Source organism: Pseudophryne corroboree, chromosome 7, assembly GCF_028390025.1.
Source record: "Pseudophryne corroboree isolate aPseCor3 chromosome 7, aPseCor3.hap2, whole genome shotgun sequence".
Taxonomy (NCBI): Eukaryota; Metazoa; Chordata; class Amphibia; order Anura; family Myobatrachidae; genus Pseudophryne; species Pseudophryne corroboree.
In genome coordinates this window covers 499382486-499404354 of record NC_086450.1, presented here as the reverse complement: position 1 = coordinate 499404354, position 21869 = coordinate 499382486, and the positions used below count along the sequence as shown (strand labels likewise).

The window sequence follows — 21869 nt, the reverse complement described above, 5'->3', positions numbered from 1 at the left end:
CAAGCAGTGTTACACCGCACGATACAGCAAGCAGTGTTACACCGCACGATACAGCAAGCAGTGTTACACCGCACGATACAGCAAGCAGTGTTACACCGCACGATACAACAAGCAGTGTTACACCGCACGATACAGCAAGCAGTATTACACCGCACGATACAGCAAGCAGTATTACACCGCACGATACAGCAAGCAGTGTTACACCGCATGAGACAGCAAGCAGTATTACACCGCATGAGACAGCAAGCAGTATTACACTGCATGATACAGCAAGCAGTATTACACCGCATGATACAGCAAGCAGTATTACACCGCAAGATACAGCAAGCAGTATTACAGTGCACGATACAGCAAGCGGTATTACACTGCATGATACAGCAAGCAGTATTACACTGCACGATACAGCAAGCAGTATTACACCGCACGATACAGCAAGCAGTATTACACCGCACGATACAGCAAGCAGTATTACACAGCAGGATACAGCAAGCAGTATTACACTGCACGATACAGCAAGCAGAATTATACTGCACGATACAGCAAGCAGTATTACACTGCACAATACAGCAAGCAGTATTACACAGCAGGATACAGCAAGCAGTATTACACCGCATGATAGAGCAAGCAGTATTACACAGCAGGATACAGCAAGCAGTATTACACCGCACGATACAGCAAGCAGTATTACACCGCATGATACAGCAAGCAGTATTACACAGCAGGATACAGCAAGCAGTATTACACCGCATGATACAGCAAGCAGTATTACACAGCAGGATACAGCAAGCAGTATTACACCGCATGATACAGCAAGCAGTATTACACAGCAGGATACAGCAAGCAGTATTACACCGCATGATACAGCAAGCAGTATTACTGTTATCCCATAGGGCAGAACGCTTTCCACAATACCAAAAGTAAAAAGGCGTCTCTACTCACACAAGCCCATTGTAATCTTCTAAAAAAATAGGCATTGTCACGCCTTTTTTTTACAAAAAAATAAATAAATCAGAATTCAAGGGCATCAACAAAGTGTTAGAGATAAAAATCCCAAAAAATATAGTGACCGGACCCCTTTTTGGTCCCCCAAGGGACCCTGCTCTTCCCACTATACAACTCTCAGTCTGTGGCTTCCTGCTGCCTCCATTCCCCTCCTCACATCATGTCACTGCCCCTGTGAAATTATCGATTTATTTACAGTTTCTTATATAGCGCAGCACATTATGCAACTCCTGATATACTCTGTGCTGCTGGGGAACCCTGCTTCTTCCACTATATAACTCTCAGTGTGTGGGTATGTGCTACCGCCATTCCCCTCCTCACATCATGTCACTGCCCCTGTCACATGCAGCTCTGTCCTCACTGACACATCACTCATCTCCTGATATACTCTGTGCTGCTGGGGACACTGCTCCTCCCACAATATAACTCAGTGTGTGGCTTCCTGCAACCTCCATAACCCTCCTCACATCATGTCACTGCCCCTGTCACATGCAGCCCTGTCCTCACTGACACATCACTCATCTCCTGATATACTCTGTGCTGCTGGGGACACTGCTCCTCCCACAATATAACTCAGTGTGTGGCTTCCTGCAACCTCCATAACCCTCCTCACATCATGTCACTGCCCCTGTCACATGCAGCCCTGTCCTCACTGACACACCACTCATCTCCTGATATACTCTGTGCTGCTGGGGACCCTGCTCCTCCCACTATATAACTCTCAGTCTGTGGCTTCCTGCTGCCTCCATTCCCCTCCTCACATCATGTCACTGCCACTGTCACATGCAGCCCTGTCCTCACTGACACATCACTCATCTCCTGATATACTCTGTGCTGCTGGGGACCCTGCTCCTCCCACTATATAACTCTCAGTCTGTGACTTCCTGCTGCCTCCATTCCCCTCCTCACATCATGTCACTGCCGTTGTCACATGCAGCCCTGTCGTCACTGACATATCATGCATATCTTGATATAGTCTATGCTGCTGGCCCACCCCTAGGGGTGCTAGGGTTGTGTTACGCACACAGAGTTTGTTCCCAGATTGTAAATCATATGTGTAGCAAGTTTGGTGTAAATTGGTCCAGGCATTATGGAGTTATGCTGTTTACTGATATACTCCGTGCTGCTGCCTCACCCCTAGGAGTGCTAGGGGTGTGTTACCCCCACAGTGGTTGTTCCCAGATTGTAAGTCATATGTGTACCAAATTTGGTGTAAATCGGTCCAGGCATTCTGGAGTAATGCTGTCTCCTGATATACTCTGTGCTGCTGTCCCGCTCCTGGGGGCACTAGAGGTGTCTTTCCCCCACAGTGTTTGTTCCCAGATTGTAAGTCATATGTGTACCAAGTTTGGTGTAAATTGCTCCAGTCATTCCAGAGTTATGCTGTCTGCGTAAATACTTTGTGCTGCTGCCTCATCTCTAGGAGTGCTAGGGGTGTCTTCTCCCCACAGTGTGTGTTCCCAGATTGTAAGTCATAGGTGTACAAAATTTGGTGTAAATTGGTCCAGTCATTTTGGAGTTATGATGTTTCCTAATATACTCTGTGCTGCTGTCTCCCCCCAAGTGGTCCTTGGGGTGTAATACCCCCACATTGTTTGTTCCCAGATTGTAAGTCATATGTGTACCAAGTTTGGTGTAAATTGCTGCAGGTATTCCGGAGTTATGCTGGAACATACATACATACATACATACATACATACATACATACTGTACATATACACATCCATTTTTTGCGATTTCCGTTGCTGGACAGTGACATTTGTAAAACCGGTTCTTAGCAAGCACCTTGGACCTAAGGAGAAGCTACCTGCCATGTTTCAAGATTGTTGGCCTTGTGGTTTAAGAGATTTCGTGATGAGTCAATCAGTGAGTCAATCTCATTTTTTGCTTTTTATATATATATATATATATATATATATATAACTCCCCATTACAAGTAAAACTGTATAGACCCACATGAAACAATTTAGATACAGGTTGAGTATACCTTATCCAAAATGCTTGGGACCAGAGGTATTTTGGATGTGGGATTTTTCCGTATTTTGGAATAATTGCATACCATAATGAGATAACATGGTGATGGGACCTAAATCTAAGCACAGAATACATTTATGTTACATATACACCTTATACACACAACCTGAAGGTCATTTTAGCCAATATTTTTTGTAACTTTGTGCATTAAACAAAGTGTGTGTACATTCACACAATTCATTTATGTTTCATATACACCTTATACACACAGCCTGAAGGTAATTTAATACAATATTTTTTAATAACTTTGTGTATTAAACAAAGTTTGTATATATTGAGCCATCAAAAAACAAAGGTTTCACTATCTCACTCTCACTAAAAAAAGTCCGTATTTCGGAATATTCCGTATTTCGGAATATTTGGATATGGGATACTCAACCTGTACAAGGAAATTGGGGACAATAGCGTTAAAAACAGCACTAAAATCAGCAAATAAGATTCTTACATAAGTATTCTTTCATTCCTTGTATGATTCTTGTGTTCCAAGAGAGAGACTCCATCACTGAGAGTACCACCAGCAATATACAGAAAGTGGGGGCTTACAAGCACAGTATTCACTAAGCATACCACCAGAAATACACAAACATATCAATCTATCTATCTATCTATCTATCTATCTATCTATCTATCTATCTATCTATCTATCTATCTATCTATCTATCTATCTATTGTTAATTATAGCGAGGCACGCTACAACACAATATAACAGTGACACTCACCTGATATCACTCGTTAGTAGGGTGCATTTGTCTCTCCCTCACTGCCTATATATAGGGTCCTCTTGGCATCCTCCTATGTACCATATGCTGTCCATGCTATAATGCAAGGCAAATCTTAACCCCTTCCCTACCATCTCCTCAGTATTACACCATGGTATGATGAGGAGGTGACTCTTATACACAGGGTTAATGTGACCCGGAGAGACAAAGGGCAAATAGATAACAGCTCAGTGTCTATATACATAATGTCACACCTACTGTATATGTATACACTGTACATTCTCCCTATCTATAGCTATAAAGCCAACATGCAATGGCCAACACTCTGTGTATATATAAATTAGTTACATTATTACATTCAATTATTATATTCATATAAGGAGGACATATCCCAAGCCTGCACCGCGCAATCCAGACCACAAATGATCAGGGTATCTAGTCATAGGATGAAAAAAGGAGAGACAGTAATTGTAGAAGAGGTTTTAATGTGTCAGAGATGGGTTAGGAATTGGTGTGGTGACATAGAGTATTGGGTCACCAGAGAATGTGAAGAAAGAGAGAGTGATAAAGAGTAGTGGAGAAATGAGATGAGACACGGGTCAGGGGGAAAGATTGTGGTAGAGAGTAGTGGAGAAATGAGATGAGACACAGGTCAGGGGGAAAGATTGTGGTAGAGAGTAATGGAGAAATGAGATGAGACATGGATCAGGAGGGAGCATAGTGGTAGAGAGTAGTGAAGAGATGATATGAGTCACAGGTCAGGCGAGAGCATGGTGGTAGAGAGTAGTGGAGAGATGAGATGAGACAAGAGTCAGGAGGTAGTATGGTGGTAGAGAGTAGTGGAGAGATTATATGAGACACAGGTCAGGCGAGAGCATGGTGGTAGAGCATGGGTCTTCATCCTGTGGCCCTCCAGCTGCTGTGAAACTACACATCCCAGCATGCCCTGCCACAGTTTTGCTATTAAGGTATGCTAAAACTGAGGCAGGGCATGCTGGGATGTGTAGTTCCACAGCAGCTGGAGGGTCGCAGGTTGAAGACCCATGTGGTAGAGAGTAGTGGAGAAATGAGATGAGACACAGGTCAGGGGGAAAGAGTGTGGTAGAGAGTAATGGAGAAATGAGATGAGACATGGATCAGGAGGGAGCATAGTGGTAGAGAGTAGTGGAGAGATGATATGAGACAAAGGTCAGGAGAGAGCATGGTGGTAGAGAGTAGTGGAGAGATGAGATGAGACAAGGGTCAGGAGGTAGTATGGTGGTAGAGAGTAGTGGAGAGATGATATGAGACACATGTCAGGAGAGATCATGGTGGTATTGAGTACTGGAGAGATGAGATGAGACAAGGGTCAGGAGGTAGTATGGTGGTAGAGAGTAGTGGAGAGATGAGATGAGATGAGACATGTGTCAGGAGGGAGCATAGTGGTAGAGAGTAGTGTAGAGATGAGATGACTTTCTTAGCACTTATTATTTTCCCTATCACTTTGTATATATTATTTTAATCACACCACTTACATAGCACTTCTGTGCTTCTTATTAACCCCTATTAATTCTCACCTGTGTGCTGGCCTGGGGTGGCCGACCTGTGCCGACATTGTGGGGTCCTGCACCCCGGACCCATACCCAGTATTAGGGACCCCCAGTGACGGAGAAGCCTTGTCGATCGGCCTGGGGGCTTAACCCTATATCTGCAGATATACGCAACTAAGATCTCCGTATTATCTGACTATTATTATATAGTAATATTATTCACTCGGTGTGCATTAGGGAACACAGTTTTTTTCCTACACAGAATTACCCCTCCCCTTTTAGCACCTGAGTGACATTACAATCTGATTGAGCAGCTTTCCACTTTGTGTATTGTATATAGAGAGGCACAAATGGGTCAGCATTAGGAGGGATTGCTGACTCTAGAAGTGCCATAGGGGAAGCCAGGGGTATCCCCAGGTAAGCTGGCTCTCAGATGCTGTAGGTGCCATTACCATGTGGCCTTACACTGGGAATTTAACCCAGATATATTTGTAATTATTTATGGGGTGGGTGTGGGGTGCGGTGGCCCCTGTGTCGGTATGGCTGGGCTGCTTCAGGTCGGCACACCCTAACACTTTATTAACACTTATTATTTTTCCTATCACTTTGTATATATTATTTTAATCACACCACTTACATAGCACTTCTGTGCTTCTTATTAACCCCTATTAATTCTCACCTGTGTGCTGGCCTGGGGTGGCCGACCTGTGCCGACATCGTGGGGTCCTGCACCCCAGGCCCATACCTAGTATTAGGGACCCCCAGTGACGGAGAAGCCTTGTCGATCGGCCTGGGGGCTTAACCCTATATCTGCAGATATACGCAACTAAGATCTCCGTATTATCTGACTATTATTATGTAGTAATATTATTCACTCGGTGTGCATTAGGGAACACAGTTTTTTTCCTATAGAGATGAGATGACACATGGGTCAGGAGATAGCATGAAGGTAGAGAGTACTGGAGAGATGAGATGGGACACAGGTCAGGAGGTAGTATGGTGGTAGAGAGTAGTGGAGAGATGATATGAGACTCAGGTCAGGAGAGATCATGGTGGTAGAGAGTAGTGGAGAGATGAGATGTCACACGGATCAGGAGGGAGCATGGTGGTAGACAGGGGCGGATCCAGAAGAAAATGATAGGGGGGCACCATGGAAGGGGCAAGTACATTTGCGTGCGGCTTCGGTGCATGGTGCAGTGTGCAGGGGGCAGCGTTTGAGGGACAGGGGGCAGCGTGTGAGGGTCAAGGTGCAGGGGGCAGTGTGTGAGGTGCTGGGTACAGGGGGCAGTGGGTGAGGGGCAGCGTAATAATGCCCACAGTAGTAGCACCCCGTAATACACATAATGCCCACCACAGTAGCGCTTCTTATACAATGCCCACAGTTGTAGCGCTCATTATGCAATGTCCATTGTACTGGTAGTGCCCCTTATATAGACCCCATAGTAGTGGTGCCCCTTATGCAATGCCCGTATTGCCCCCAGTAGTAATGTTGCCTGTAGTAATACCCCCAGTCATTTAGCACCCTAGTAGTTATGCCCCCAGTGGTAATGCCCCTGCAGTTATGACCCCGGTAGTTTACCCCCCCCCCCCTTTAGTTTAGCCTCCCAGTAGTAATGCCCCCAGTAGTTTGCCTGCTTGTAGTTTAGCCACCAGTAGTAATGCCCCCCTGTAGTTTGCCCCATTGTAGTTTAGCCCCTGTAGTTATGCCCCCCTTGTAGTTTAGCCCCCAGTAGTTTGGCCCCTGTAGTTATGCCCCCCTTGTAGTTTAGCCCCCAAGTAGTATTGCCCCTGTAGTTACACCACCAGTAGTAATGCCCCTGTAGTTACACTGCCAGTAGTAATGCCCTCCTGCAGTATACCCCCAGTAGTTAGCCCTTTGTAGTTTGCCCCCTTGTAGCTTACCCCCAGTAGTTTGCCCCTTTGTAGTTGGCCCCAGTAATAATGCCCCCCCCAGCAGTAATGCCCCTTGTTCATGCCCCCCAGTAGTAATGTCCCCTTGTAATTTGCCCCCACTACACTAAGAAAGATAAAAAACGACATACTTACCGAGCCCCGTTCCCGCTTCCAGACCTCCTCCTGGCGTCCTCTCCTCAGCACTATGAGAGAGACATCATGACTGACGTCTCTCCCATAGCGCACGCCGCAGTGACAGCGCCGGAAGCCGGAACTCAGTACTGAGCTCCTGCCTCCGGCTGCCACTGTGCAGGGAGACGGGCGCCCGCTGGTAAAACAATCTCATCGGACGCCCGTCATCTCCCTGTGCGGCGGGGACGGACGGAGGGAGGACGGCCACAATTGACAGGGGGAGCACGGGCCCGAGTCCCCCCCCCCCTGGATCCGCCACTGGTGGTAGAGAGTAGTGGAAAGATGAGATGAGACATGGGTCAGGAGAGGGCATGGTGGTAGAGAGTAGTGGAGAGATGAGATGAGACACAGGTCAGGAAGGTAGTATGGTGGTAGAGAGTAGTGGAGAGATGAGATGAGACACAGGTCAGGAAGGTAGTATGGTGGTAGAGAGTAGTGGATAGATGATATGAGACACAGGTCAGGAGAGAGCATGGTGGTAGAGAGTAGTGGAAAGATGAGACAAGGGTCAGGAGAGAGCATGGTGGTAGAGAGTAGTGGAAAGATGAGACAAGGGTAAGGAGAGAACATGGTGGTAGAGAGTAGATGAGAGATGAGTTGAGACACGGGTTAGGAGGTAGTATGGTGCTACAGAGTAGTAGAGAGATGATATGAGACATAGGTCAGGAGAGCGCATGGTGATAGAGAGTAGTGGAGAGATAAGATGAGACATTGGTCAGGAGAGAGCATGGTGGAAGAGAGTAGTGGAGAGAAGAGATGAGGCACAGGTCAGTAAAGGAGCATGGTGGTAGAGAGTAGAGGAGAGATTAGAAGTGGGTCAGGATGGAGTGTAGTGGTAGAGAATAGGGGAGAGATGAGATGAGACACGGGTAGGAGGGAGCATAGTGGTAGAGAGTAGTGGAGAGATGAGATGAGACACGGGTAATGAGGTAGTATGGTGGTAGGGAGAAGTGGAGAGATCAGATGAGACACGGGTCAGGGGGCAGTATGGTGGTAGAGAGTAGTGGAGAGATGAGACACAGGTCAGGAGGTATTATGATGGTAGTATAACACTATCATTTTAACCATTAGTTACAACAATTATTATTTTTACCTTTAGCGCTCTTCTTCTGTTTTTTGAAGGGAAAGTAGGGTGGTAGAGAGTAATGGAGAGATGAGATGGTAGGCGAGGAGAGAGTATGGCGATAGAGAGTAATGGAGAGATGAGATGGCAGGTGAGGAGAAAGTATGGTGGTAGGTAATGGAGAGATGAGATGATAGGTGAGGAGAGAGTATGGCGGTAGAGAGTAATGGAGAGATGAGATGGTAGGTGAGGAGAGAGTATGGTGGTTGAGAGTTCTGAGGAAATGGGATGAGACAAAGTTGAGGTGAGAGTATGGTGGTAGAGGTAATGGAGAGATGGGAAGTTACTTTGGTCAGGGGAGAGTATGGTGGTAGAGAGTAATGGAGAGATGGGAAGTTACTTTGGTGAGGGGAGAGTATGGTGGTAGAGAGTAATGGGGAGATGAGATGTTACTTTGGTGAGGAGAGAGTATGGTGGTAGAGAGTAATGGGGAGATGAGATGGTAGGTGAGGAGAGAGTATGGTGGTAGATAGTGCTGAGGAAATGGGATGAGACAAAGCTGAGGTGAGAGTATAGTGGTAGAGAGTAATGGAGAGATGAGATGTTACTTTGGTGAGGGGAGAGTATGGTGGTAGAGTGTAATGGAGAGATGTGATGGTAGCTGAAGAGAGAGTATTGTGGTAGAGAGTAATGGAAAGATGAGATGGTAGGTGAGGAGAAAGTATGGTGGTAGAGAGTAGTGGAGAGATGAGATGAGATGGTAGGTGAGGAGAAAGTATGATGGTAGAGAGTTCTGAGGAAATGGGATGAGACAAAGCTGGGGTGAGAGTAAGGTAAAGAGAGTAATGGAGAGATGAGATGGTAGGTGAGGAGAGAGTATGGTGGTAGAGAGTTCTGAGGAAATGGGATGAGACAAAGCTGAGGTGAAAGTATGGTGGTAGAGAGTAATGGAGAGAAGTGATGGCAGATGAGGAGAGAGTATGGTGGTAGAGAGTAATGGAGAGATGAGCTGGTAGGTGAGGAGAGAGTATGGTGGTAGAGAGTAATGGAGAGATGAGATGTTACTTTGGTGAGGGGAGAGTATGGTGGTAGAGAGTAATGGAGAGATGAGATGGTAGGTGAGGAGAGAGTATGGTGGTAGAGAGTAAATGAAGAGATGAGATGTCACTTTGGTGATGAGGGAGTGTGGTGGTAGACAGTAATGGAGAGATGAGATGGTAGGTGAGGAGAGAGTAATGAAGAGATGAGATGGCAGGTGAGGAGAGAGTATGGTGGTAGAGAGTAATGGAGAGATGAGATGGCAAGTGAGGAGAGAGTATGGCGGTAGAGAGTAATGGAGAGATGAGATGTTACTTTAGTGATAGGAGAGTATGGTGGTAGAGAGTAATGGAGAGATGAGATGGTAGGTGAGGAGAGAGTATGGTGGTAGAGAGTAAAGGAGAGATGAGATGGTAGGTGAGGAGAGAGTATGGTGGTAGAGAGTAATGGAGAGATGAGATGGTAGGTGAGGAGAGAGTATGGTGGTAGAGAGTAGTGGAGTGATGATATGTTACTTTGGTGAGGGGAGAGTATGGTGGTAGAGAGTTCTGAGGAAATGGGATGAGACAAAGTTGAGATGAGAGTATGGTGGTAGAGGTAATGGAGAGATGGGAAGTTACTTTGGTCAGGGCAGAGTATGGTGGTAGAGAGCAATGGAGAGATGGGAAGATACTTTGGTGAGGGGAGAGTATGGTGGTAGAGCGTAATGGGGAGATGAGATGTTACTTTGGTGAGGTGAGAGTATGGTGGTAGAGAGTAATGGAGAGATGAGATGTTACTTTGGTGAGGTGAGAGTATGGTGGTAGAGAGTAATGGGGAGATGAGATTTTACTTTGGTGAGGAGAGAGTATGCTGGTAGAGAGTAATGGGGAGATGAGATGGTAGGTGAGGAGAGAGTATGGTGGTAGATAGTGCTGAGGAAATGGGATGAGACAAAGCTGAGGTGAGAGTATAGTGGTAGAGAGTAATGGAGAGATGAGATGGTAGGTGAAGAGAGTATTGTGGTAGAGAGTAATGGAGAGATGAGATGGCAGGTGAGGAGAAAGTATGGTGGTAGAGAGCAGTGGAGAGATGAGATGTTACTTTGGTGAGGGGAGAGTATGGTGGTAGAGTGTAATGGAGAGATGAGATGGTAGGTGAAGAGAGTATTGTGGTAGAGAGTAATGGAAAGATGAGATGGCAGGTGAGGAGAAAGTATGGTGGTAGAGAGCAGTGGAGAGATGAGATGTTACTTTGGTGAGGGTAGAGTATGGTGGTAGAGAGTAATGGAGAGATGAGATGGTAGGTGAGGAGAAAGTATGATGGAAGAGAGTTCTGAGGAAATGGGATGAGACATAGCTGGGGGGAGAGTAAGGTAAAGAGAGTAATGGAGAGATGAGATGGTAGACGAGGAGAGAGTATGGTGGTAGAGAGTTCTGAGGAAATGGGATCAGACAAAGCTGAGGTGAAAGTATGTTGGTAGAGAGTAATGGAGAGATGAGCTGGTAGGTGAGGAGAGAGTATGGTGGTAGAGAGTAATGGAGAGATGAGATGTTACTTTGGTGAGGGTAGAGTGGTGGTAGAGAGTAATGGAGAGATGAGATGGTAGGTGAGGAGAGAGTATGGTGGTAGAGAGTAAATGAAGAGATGAGATGTCACTTTGGTGAGGAGGGAGTATGATGGTAGACAGTAATGGAGAGATGAGATGGTAGGTGAGGAGAGAGTATGGTGGTAGAGAGTAATGGAGAGATGAGATGGCAGGTGAGGAGAGAGTATGGTGATAGAGAGTAATGGAAAGATGAGATGGCAAGTGAGGAGAGAGTATGGCGGTAGAGAGTAATGGAGAGATGAGATGTTACTTTAGTGATAGGAGAGTATGGTGGTAGAGAGTAATGGAGAGATGAGATGGTAGGTGAGGACAGAGTATGGTGGTAGAGAGTAAAGGAGAGATGAGATGGTAGGTGAGGAGAGAGTATGGTGGTAGAGAGTAATGGAGATGAGACGGTAGGTGAGGAGAGAGTATGGTGGTAAAGAGTAGTGGAGTGATGAGATGTTACTTTGGTGAGGGGAGAGTATGGTGGTAGAGAGTAATGGAGAGATGAGATGGTAGGTGAGGAGATAGTATGGTGGTAGAGAGTAATGGAGAGATGAGATGGTAGGTGAGGAGATAGTATGGTGGTAGAGAGTAATGGAGAGATGAGATGGTAGGTGAGAAGAGAGTATGAAGGTAGAGAGTAATGGAGAGATGAGATGGTAGGTGAGGAGATAGTATGGTGGTAGAGAGTAATGGAGAGATGAGATGGCAGGTGAGGAGAAAGTATGGTGGTAGAGAGTAGTGGAGAGATGAGATGTTACTTTGGTGAGGGGAGAGTATGGTGGTAGAGAGTAATGGAGAGATGAGATGGTAGGTGAGGAGAAAGTATGATGGAAGAGAGTTCTGAGGAAATGGGATGAGACATAGCTGGGGGGAGAGTAAGGTAAAGAGAGTAATGGAGAGATGAGATGGTAGGTGAGGAGAGAGTATGGTGGTAGAGAGTTCTGAGGAAATGGGATGAGACAAAGCTTAGGTGAAAGTATGGTGGTAGAGAGTAATGGAGAGAAGAGATGGCAGGTGAGGAGAGAGTATGGTGGCAGAGAGTAATGGAGAGATGAGATGGTAGGTGAGGAGAGAGTATTGGTAGAGAGTAAATGAAGAGATGAGATGTCACTTTGGTGAGGAGGGAGTATGAAGGTAGACAGTAATGGAGAGATGAGATGGTAGGTGAGGAGAGAGTATGGTGGTAGAGAGTAATGGAGAGATGAGATGGCAGGTGAGGAGAGAGTATGGTGGTAGAGAGTAATGGAAAGATGAGATGGCAAGTGAGGAGAGAGTATGGCGGTAGAGAGTAATGGAGAGATGAGATGTTACTTTAGTGATAGGAGAGTATGGTGGTAGAGAGTAATGGAGAGATGAGATGGTAGGTGAGGACAGAGTATGGTGGTAGAGAGTAAAGGAGAGATGAGATGGTAGGTGAGGAGAGAGTATGGTGGTAGAGAGTAATGGAGATGAGACGGTAGGTGAGGAGAGAGTATGGTGGTAAAGAGTAGTGGAGTGTTGAGATGTTACTTTGGTGAGGGGAGAGTATGGTGGTAGAGAGTAATGGAGAGATGAGATGGTAGGTGAGGAGATAGTATGGTGGTAGAGAGTAATGGAGAGATGATATGGTAGGTGAGGAGATAGTATGGTGGTAGAGAGTAATGGAGAGATGAGATGGTAGGTGAGAAGAGAGTATGAAGGTAGAGAGTAATGGAGAGATGAGATGGTAGGTGAGGAGATAGTATGGTGGTAGAGAGTAATGGAGAGATGAGCTGGTAGGTGAGGAGAGAGTATGGTGGTAGAGAATAATGGAGAGATGAGATGTTACTTTGGTGAGGGGAGAGTGGTGGTAGAGAGTAATGGAGAGATGAGATGGTAGGTGAGGAGAGAGTATGGTGGTAGAGAGTAAATGAAGAGATGAGATGTCACTTTTGTGAGGAGGGAGTATGATGGTAGACAGTAATGGAGAGATGAGATGGTAGGTGAGGAGAGAGTATGGTGGTAGAGAGTAATGGAGAGATGAGATGGCAGGTGAGGAGAGTATGGTGATAGAGAGTAATGGAAAGATGAGATGGCAAGTGAGGAGAGAGTATGGCGGTAGAGAGTAATGGAGAGATGAGATGTTACTTTAGTGATAGGAGAGTTTGGTGGTAGAGAGTAATGGAGAGATGAGATGGTAGGTGAGGACAGAGTATGGTGGTAGAGAGTAAAGGAGAGATGAGATGGTAGGTGAGGAGAGAGTATGGTGGTAGAGAGTAATGGAGATGAGACGGTAGGTGAGGAGAGAGTATGGTGGTAAAGAGTAGTGGAGTGATGAGATGTTACTTTGGTGAGGGGAGAGTATGGTGGTAGAGGAGTAATGGAGAGATGAGATGGTAGGTGAGGAGATAGTATGGTGGTAGAGAGTAATGGAGAGATGAGATGGTAGGTGAGGAGATAGTATAGTGGTAGAGAGTAATGGAGAGATGAGATGGTAGGTGAGAAGAGAGTATGAAGGTAGAGAGTAATGGAGAGATGAGATGGTAGGTGAGGAGATAGTATGGTGGTAGAGAGTAATGGAGAGATGAGATGGCAGGTGAGGAGAAAGTATGGTGGTAGAGAGTAGTGGAGAGATGAGATGTTACTTTGGTGAGGGTAGAGTATGGTGGTAGAGAGTAATGGAGAGATGAGATGGTAGGTGAGGAGAAAGTATGATGGAAGAGAGTTCTGAGGAAATGGGATGAGACATAGCTGGGGGAGAGTAAGGTAAAGAGAGTAATGGAGAGATGAGATGGTAGGTGAGGAGAGAGTATGGTGGTAGAGAGTTCTGAGGAAATGGGATGAGACAAAGCTTAGGTGAAAGTATGGTGGTAGAGAGTAATGGAGAGAAGAGATGGCAGGTGAGGAGAGAGTATGGTGGCAGAGAGTAATGGAGAGATGAGATGGTAGGTGAGGAGAGAGTATTGGTAGAGAGTAAATGAAGAGATGAGATGTCACTTTGGTGAGGAGGGAGTATGAAGGTAGACAGTAATGGAGAGATGAGATGGTAGGTGAGGAGAGAGTATGGTGGTAGAGAGTAATGGAGAGATGAGATGGCAGGTGAGGAGAGAGTATGGTGGTAGAGAGTAATGGAAAGATGAGATGGCAAGTGAGGAGAGAGTATGGCGGTAGAGAGTAATGGAGAGATGAGATGTTACTTTAGTGATAGGAGAGTATGGGGGTAGAGAGTAATGGAGAGATGAGATGGTAGGTGAGGACAGAGTATGGTGGTAGAGAGTAAAGGAGAGATGAGATGGTAGGTGAGGAGAGAGTATGGTGGTAGAGAGTAATGGAGATGAGACGGTAGGTGAGGAGAGAGTTTGGTGGTAAAGAGTAGTGGAGTGATGAGATGTTACTTTGGTGAGGGGAGAGTATGGTGGTAGAGAGTAATGGAGAGATGAGATGGTAGGTGAGGAGATAGTATGGTGGTAGAGAGTAACGGAGTGATGAGATGGTAGGTGAGGAGAGAGTATGGAGGTAGAGAGTAATGGAAAGATGAGATGGTAGGTGAGGACAGAGTATGGTGGTAGAGAGTAAAGGAGAGATGAGATGGTAGGTCAGGAGAGAGTATGGTGGTAGAGAGTAATGGAGATGAGACGGTAGGTGAGGAGAGAGTATGGTGGTAGAGAGTAATGGAGAGATGAGATGGTAGGTGAGGAGAGAGTATGGAGGTAGAGAGTAATGGAGAGATGAGATGGTAGGTGAGGAGATAGTATGGTGGTAGAGAGTAATGGAGAGATGAGATGGTAGGTGAGGGGAGAGTATGGTGGTAGAGAGTAATGGAGAGATAAGATGATACACTGGTACGTAGACGGGGTTACATACGTAATACTGGAGAACGGGATGCCGGTTGTCAATATCCTGACAGCAGCATCCCGAGAGATGAGATGGTAGGTGAGGGGAGAGTATGGTGGTAGAGAGTAATGGAGAGATGATATGGTAGGTGAGGGGAGACTATGGTGGTAGAGAGTAATGGAGAGATGAGATGGTAGGTGAGGATATAGTATGGTGGTAGAGAGTAATGGAGAGATGAGATGGTAGGTGAGGAGAGAGTATGGAGTTAGAGAGTAATGGAGAGATGAGATGGTAGGTGAGGAGATAGTATGGTGGTAGAGAGTAATGGAGAGATGAGATGGTAGGTGAGGGGAGAGTATGGTGGTAGAGAGTAATGGAGAGATAAGATGATACACTGGTACGTAGACGGGGTTACATACGTAATACTGGAGAACGGGATGCCGGTTGTCAATATCCTGACAGCAGCATCCCGTCGAGAGTATGGTGGTAGAGAGTAATGGAGAGATGAGATGGTAGGTGAGGAGATAGTATGGTGGTAGAGAGTAATGGAGAGATGAGATGGTAGGTGAGGAGAGAGTATGGTGGTAGAGAGTAATGGAGAGATGAGATGGTAGGTGAGGAGAGAGTATGGAGTTAGAGAGTAATGGAGAGATGAGATGGTAGGTGAGGAGATAGTATGGTGGTAGAGAGTAATGGGGAGATGAGATGGTAGGTGAGGGGAGAGTATGGTGGTAGAGAGTAATGGAGAGATAAGATGATACACTGGTACGTAGACGGGGTTACATACGTAATACTGGAGAACGGGATGCCTGTTGTCAATATACTGACAGCAGCATCCCGAGAGATGAGATGGTAGGTGAGGGGAGAGTATGGTGGTAGAGAGTAATGGAGAGATGAGATGGTAGGTGAGGAGATAGTATGGTGGTAGAGAGTATTGGAGAGATGAGATGGTAGGTGAGGAGATAGTATGGTGGTAGAGAGTAATGGAGAGATGAGATGGTAGGTGAGAAGAGAGTATGAAGGTAGAGAGTAATGGAGAGATGAGATGGTAGGTGAGGAGATAGTATGGTGGTAGAGAGTAATGGAGAGATGAGATGGCAGGTGAGGAGAAAGTATGGTGGTAGAGAGTAGTGGAGAGATGAGATGTTACTTTGGTGAGGGGAGAGTATGGTGGTAGAGAGTAATGGAGAGATGAGATGGTAGGTGAGGAGAAAGTATGATGGAAGAGAGTTCTGAGGAAATGGGATGAGACATAGCTGGGGGGAGAGTAAGGTAAAGAGAGTAATGGAGAGATGAGATGGTAGGTGAGGAGAGAGTATGGTGGTAGAGAGTAATGGAGAGATGAGATGGTAGGTGAGGAGAGAGTATGGTGGTAGAGAGTAATGGAGAGATGAGATGGTAGGTGAGGAGAGAGTATGGAGTTAGAGAGTAATGGAGAGATGAGATGGTAGGTGAGGAGATAGTATGGTGGTAGAGAGTAATGGGGAGATGAGATGGTAGGTGAGGGGAGAGTATGGTGGTAGAGAGTAATGGAGAGATAAGATGATACACTGGTACGTAGACGGGGTTACATACGTAATACTGGAGAACGGGATGCCTGTTGTCAATATATTGACAGCAGCATCCCGAGAGATGAGATGGTAGGTGAGGAGAGAGTATGGTGGTAGAGAGTAATGGAGAGATGAGATGGTAGGTGAGGAGAGAGTATGGAGGTAGAGAGTAATGGAGAGATGAGATGGTAGGTGATGGTAGGTGAGGAGATAGTATGGTGGTAGAGAGTAATGGAGAGATGAGATGGTAGGTGAGGGGAGAGTATGGTGGTAGAGAGTAATGGAGAGATGAGATGGTAGGTGAGGGGAGAGTATGGTGGTAGAGAGTAATGGAGAGATAAGATGATACACTGGTACGTAGACGGGGTTACATACGTAATACTGGAGAACGGGATGCCGGTTGTCAATATCCTGACAGCAGCATCCCATCGTCAGAATGCCTTCAGCGGGGTGAGCGCTAAGAGTCCCCCTTGCAGGCACACCGTGGGCTCAGTGGCTCGCTGCACTCACCACAAGATATATTCCCACTCTGAGGGAAATATCCCTGGTGCACTGGGATTCCGGCTGGCATCATTTTCAGCTGTTGGGATTTCGTCCTCGGTATCCTATTCGCCAGGGCACGCAGCCGCCGCGGCCTGCCCCGCAAATGTTCCAGACACGCCTGCTTGGCCAGACCGCTCCACCCCCCCAACTCCGATTTGACGCCTCCTAAATGCTAACGTGACGCACCCTCCCGCCATGCCAACGCCTCTGCCTGTCAATCAGGCAGATGCGTTCGCAGATGTGAGGTGCCGCTGCATCTCAGTGTGCGCATGCGCAGCACAGCTGCTACTCATGCGCACACTTCAAAAGCCCCCAGTATGCAAACAGTGCCGTAGTAGCGTTCCATACTGCATCGGGCCCTTGGCTCCAGTGACCCTGCAAGTATCCGGCTGGATCCTGCAATTCCCAATCCCTTTATCACCATCCCGCTACCCACATAATGACCCGCGGGTCCTCTGTACACTTCTCGCACGCTCCTCCCCATCTAGAACTCCATCTCGCTATAGCTGGTGTAGCTATTGTACTCTGTATTTCCCGGACATTGGTGGTCATTCCGAGTTGTTCGCTCTTTGCCATTTTTCGCAATGCAGCGATTAGGTGGAAAATGCACATGTGCCTGGTACGCAGAGCGCATGCGTAAAGTTATTTAACACAAAACTTAGTAGATTTGCTGGTGTTCGTGCGGCGCTTTTCAGTGGCACTGCTGATCGGTGAGTGATTGACAAGAAAGGGACGTTTCTGGGTGGTAACTTTGCGTTTTCCGGGAGTGTGCTAAAAAAAGTAGGCGTGCCAGGTAAAAACGCAGGAGTGGCTGGGGAAACGTGGGAGTGGCTGGCCGGACGCAGGGCGTGTTTGTGACGTCAAACCAGGAACTAAACGGACTGAGGTGATCGCAATCTAGGAGTAGGTCTGGAGCTACTCCGAAACTGCAGGGAATTATTTAGTAGCAGTTCTGCTAATCTTTCGTTCGCTATTCTGCTAAGCTAAGATACACTCCCAGTAGGCGGCGGCCTAGCGTGTGCAATGCTGCTAAAATCAGCTAGCGAGCGATCAACTCGGAATGAGGGCCAATAGCACACACATAGCAACAGTTATCTGTCTTCAGCTGCGATCATGGACGTAGAGAAACATGGCTTCTGCGTCACTTCTGCCGTGGCCAGTCTGCATAGCCATGGGGCTTTCCGCACAGTCAAGGTTCTTCGTTCTTGTGTACAGGCTACCCCTGCTCCTTACCTCAATGAGCGAATAATGTGTTTTGTGAACCGGTGGCCACTAGATGGCGCCGATGGAGCAATTCAAGTGGTGTCCCGTTTGGGGCGCGCACAGCCACTGATGCTGACATTACTGTTATGTTGTTCCGTCATTTTGACGGGCTGGTAACTAGTGTGATATATTGGTGACACCGCTTTGATATATACAGTCCATCAGCTGCTTCAAAATGCTATATGTATATTCTGTCGGGTAAGCGGTTTGTCATGCCACACATGCTTTGTAAATTCTCACTTTGCAGAATACTTTTAGGACCAGCTTCATCAAGCCTTGGAGAGTGATAATTTGCACGGTGATAAAGTACCAACCAATCAGCTCACAACTGTCATTTTTCAAACACAGCCTGTAACATGGCAGTTAGGAGCTGATTGGCTGGAACTTTATCACTGTGCAATTTATTACTCTCCAAGTCTTGATAAATCTGGGTATTAGTCTGCGGGTAAAGCTGGGATGAGGACAGTTAATTTATTATTCTATGCGGTTGGAGTAGGATTGGTCAAAGGGAGAGTGAAATGAAAAAAATGCACCAAAAAATGACAGGGGGCATGTGCCCTGGTGACCCCCCCCTCTAAATCCACCTACAGTATGGATATAAATGAATATTAATAGATAGACTAGTTTGGTGAGCGTCCCCCTCCTGGAAGCACGCTAGGTTCAGCAGGGACATTGCATGGGAGCTGTGTATATACAGTGCATGTTCCACCTGTCATGCCGGGTATAGGGCTGGATATACAATTCACCTCCTGTTAACCCCTCGTACACTGCCCTGTCAGCCAGCCCTAGTACGAGAGCCGCACTGATAGTCACACGCAGGTAATGTGAGGCGGATACAGGGCTGGCAGGGGAGATAACAGTTATTATAGACAGGTCTATTAGCAGCAATAGCCGAGGTGCGGAGATAAGAGGCTGCTGCCAAAGATAACACATATTATATATACCGTGCAGTCGCTGTATATCCCTACACACAGCTGTGGGTGCCCCAAAGCACTACAACACGCAGGTTACTGATTGTCATACATGCAGGAGTTGCAGGGTTCCTGTGACCAGCGCCGTTTCTAGGGGCAGGCGAGCCATGGAAACGCACAGGACGCTCCGACTCCTGTCTGTCAGGAAGAAGGCCTGACCAAGCAGCTCCGCGCCATGGCAACTGTGTTATCAAGGTCCAGCCCCCCCTTTCACAGTGCCACGATTACCAGCATTGTGAAGTGGGGGTGGGGCCACAATGGCGCAATTCCATTTGAAAAGGCTGCTCACTAAGCGGGCGGCTGCGGGTGGGGTGTGGCTGGCTCCGGGAGACTTGCCCACTTTTCTAGGCGGCCGGGGGCGCCACCCAATTTTTGGGAGCTTCTGGGAAAGCAGGAGCCAATCACAGCAAGCCTGCATTGGAAGAAACCGCTGTAACCTCTCCATCGTTGGGTAATGCATTGACCACTGGAACCAAACCATCGATGTCTTCAGTGTCTACATCATTAGAGTCTATAGGCGCACAACCGTAGGCCCCTAAACTCCTTTCCATACATGGCAAATTTGCCCATAGTTTTTTTTTTAAGACGAGACACCCAATGTAATATCATGGTAAGGGCGTGGCCACATCACATGGAGGCATACCACACGGCGCTTTGGCTGTGCCTCCTACCTCTGAAGCACTAGACTCCCCACTACCTCTATAAATGGCTGACAATCTGCTCACTGCCACCGTGCGGGGGAAATAACCAAGGCCCTCATTCAGATCTGTTTTCTCGCTGGCTATTTTTTGCAGCGCTGCAAACGGATAGACGCTGCCTATAGGGGAGTGTATTTTAGCTTTGCAAGTATGCGAATGCTTGTGCAGCCGCCCTGTACAAAAACAGTTTGTGCAGTTCCTGAGTAGCTCTGACCTTACTCAGCCGCTGCGATCACTTCAGCCTATTCGAGCCCAGAATTGACATCAGACACCCGCCCTGCAAACGCCCGGACACGCCTGCGTTTTTTCCAAACACTCCCAGAAAACAGTCAGTTGCCACCCACAGGCACCTTCTTCCTGTCAATCACCTTGCGATCGGCTGTGCGAATGGATTCTTCGCTAAAACCAGTGCACAGCAACGATCCGCTTTGTACACATACGGCGCACCTGTGCATTGCGGTGCATATGCATGCGCAGTGGAGCCCTGATCACAGCGCAGCGAAAAACGCAAGCGAGCGAACAGATCTGAATGAGGGCCCATGAACGTGATGCGTACTTGCCTACCTGACCCTCTCCATGAGGGAGAAAATGCTCTGTTCCTGGACTTTCCTGGTAATGTATGATTGCCATCACCTGTGGTGAAACACCTTTCTTATCAATTAACTAGCTCACCACAGGTGATGGCAACCATACATTACAAGGAAAGTCCAGGAACAGAGCATTTTCTCCCTCATGGAGAGGGTCCGGTAGGCAAGTATGGCGAGATGTAGCTACCAACAGACCCGGACAGTGGTGCAACTCAGTCACTATGGGCCTTGGAAAGGAGTGGGCCCTGCTTCGCTCTCATAAAAGCATAGCTGGAACCTACCCTGACCACCAGGTGTGACCTGAAAGCTAAAGGGCCATGACTCGGGCCCTACCCAAGTGTTGCTATAGGTCCCAGCAAATGCACTGTTCTGCCCCTGGTCCTGACTGCCAGGACAGGAAGCCGCAGGATATCGGCAACGTTCTGCCGAATCAGACCGTTGGGAGGTGCTGGGAATATTGGTGGTCATTCCGAGTTGATCGCTCGTTATTTTTTTTTTCTCGCAATGGAGCGATTAGTTGCTAATGCGCATGCGCAATGTCCGCAGTGTGACTGCGCCAAGTAAATTTGCTATGCAGTTAGGTATTTTACTCACGGCATTACGAGGTTTTTTCTTCGTTCTGGTGATCGGAGTGTGATTGACAGGAAGTGGGTGTTTCTGGGCGGAAACTGACCGTTTTATGGGAGTGTGTGAAAAAACGCTGGCGTTTCTGGGAAAAACGCGGGAGTGGCTGGAGAAACGGGGGAGTGCCTGGGCGAACGCTGGGTGTGTTTGTGACGTCAAACCAGGAACGAAACTGACTGAACTGATCGCAGTGTAGGAGTAAGTCTCGAGCTATTTAGAAACTGCTAAGAAATTTCTATTCACAAATCTGCTAATCTTTCGTTCGCAAATCTACTAAGCTAAGATTCACTCCCAGTAGGCGGCGGCTTAGCGTGTGCAAAGCTGCTAAAAGCAGCTTGCGAGCGAACAACTCGGAATGACCACCACAGTGCATTTGTCCTAGATAAATCGTCGTCACCTCTCGTTCTCTCTGATACTTTCCCAGGTAAGAATATCCGTGTGACAGGTGCTGTGGAGTGGAGACAGCTCTCAGGCCAAGACACCAGCCTATTACATTCACATACATGTACTGCCACACTAACATGTTACCAACACATACATGCATGCATACCAAAAAACACGCCTTATTCACTAACACCGCTGCGTACGTAATATGTATGAACACTCAGGTCTCACGTATCACACAAACATGCCCCCCACTCCTCGTATACTGTGTGATTATATCCCACCTGCTGCGTTCCCACATATTGCAGATTGCGTGTTCCTAGAAGATGGATCAGATCCAGTGACATTACCCACAAACGCCTCTCGCCCGCCTGTGGGAATAAATTACACCCTGCTACACACGCCTTCAGC

General features: G+C 47.2%; 1 protein-coding gene across 2 annotated transcripts in view; it reads right to left on the bottom strand.

The window, feature by feature from the left end:
* The window catches only part of LOC134943934 (zymogen granule membrane protein 16-like), a 57497-nt gene that overhangs the window by 17412 nt on the left and 18216 nt on the right, over positions 1-21869 (bottom strand). Inside the window, exon 1 of one of the 2 annotated variants that reach the window (XM_063932495.1) lies at positions 21743-21846. The exons of the other annotated variant lie outside the window; for it this stretch is intronic. The gene's annotated coding sequence lies outside the window, so the exon portion shown is untranslated. Of the gene's footprint in view, positions 1-21742; positions 21847-21869 lie in introns of those variants that run through there. 2 annotated transcript variants of the gene reach the window in all.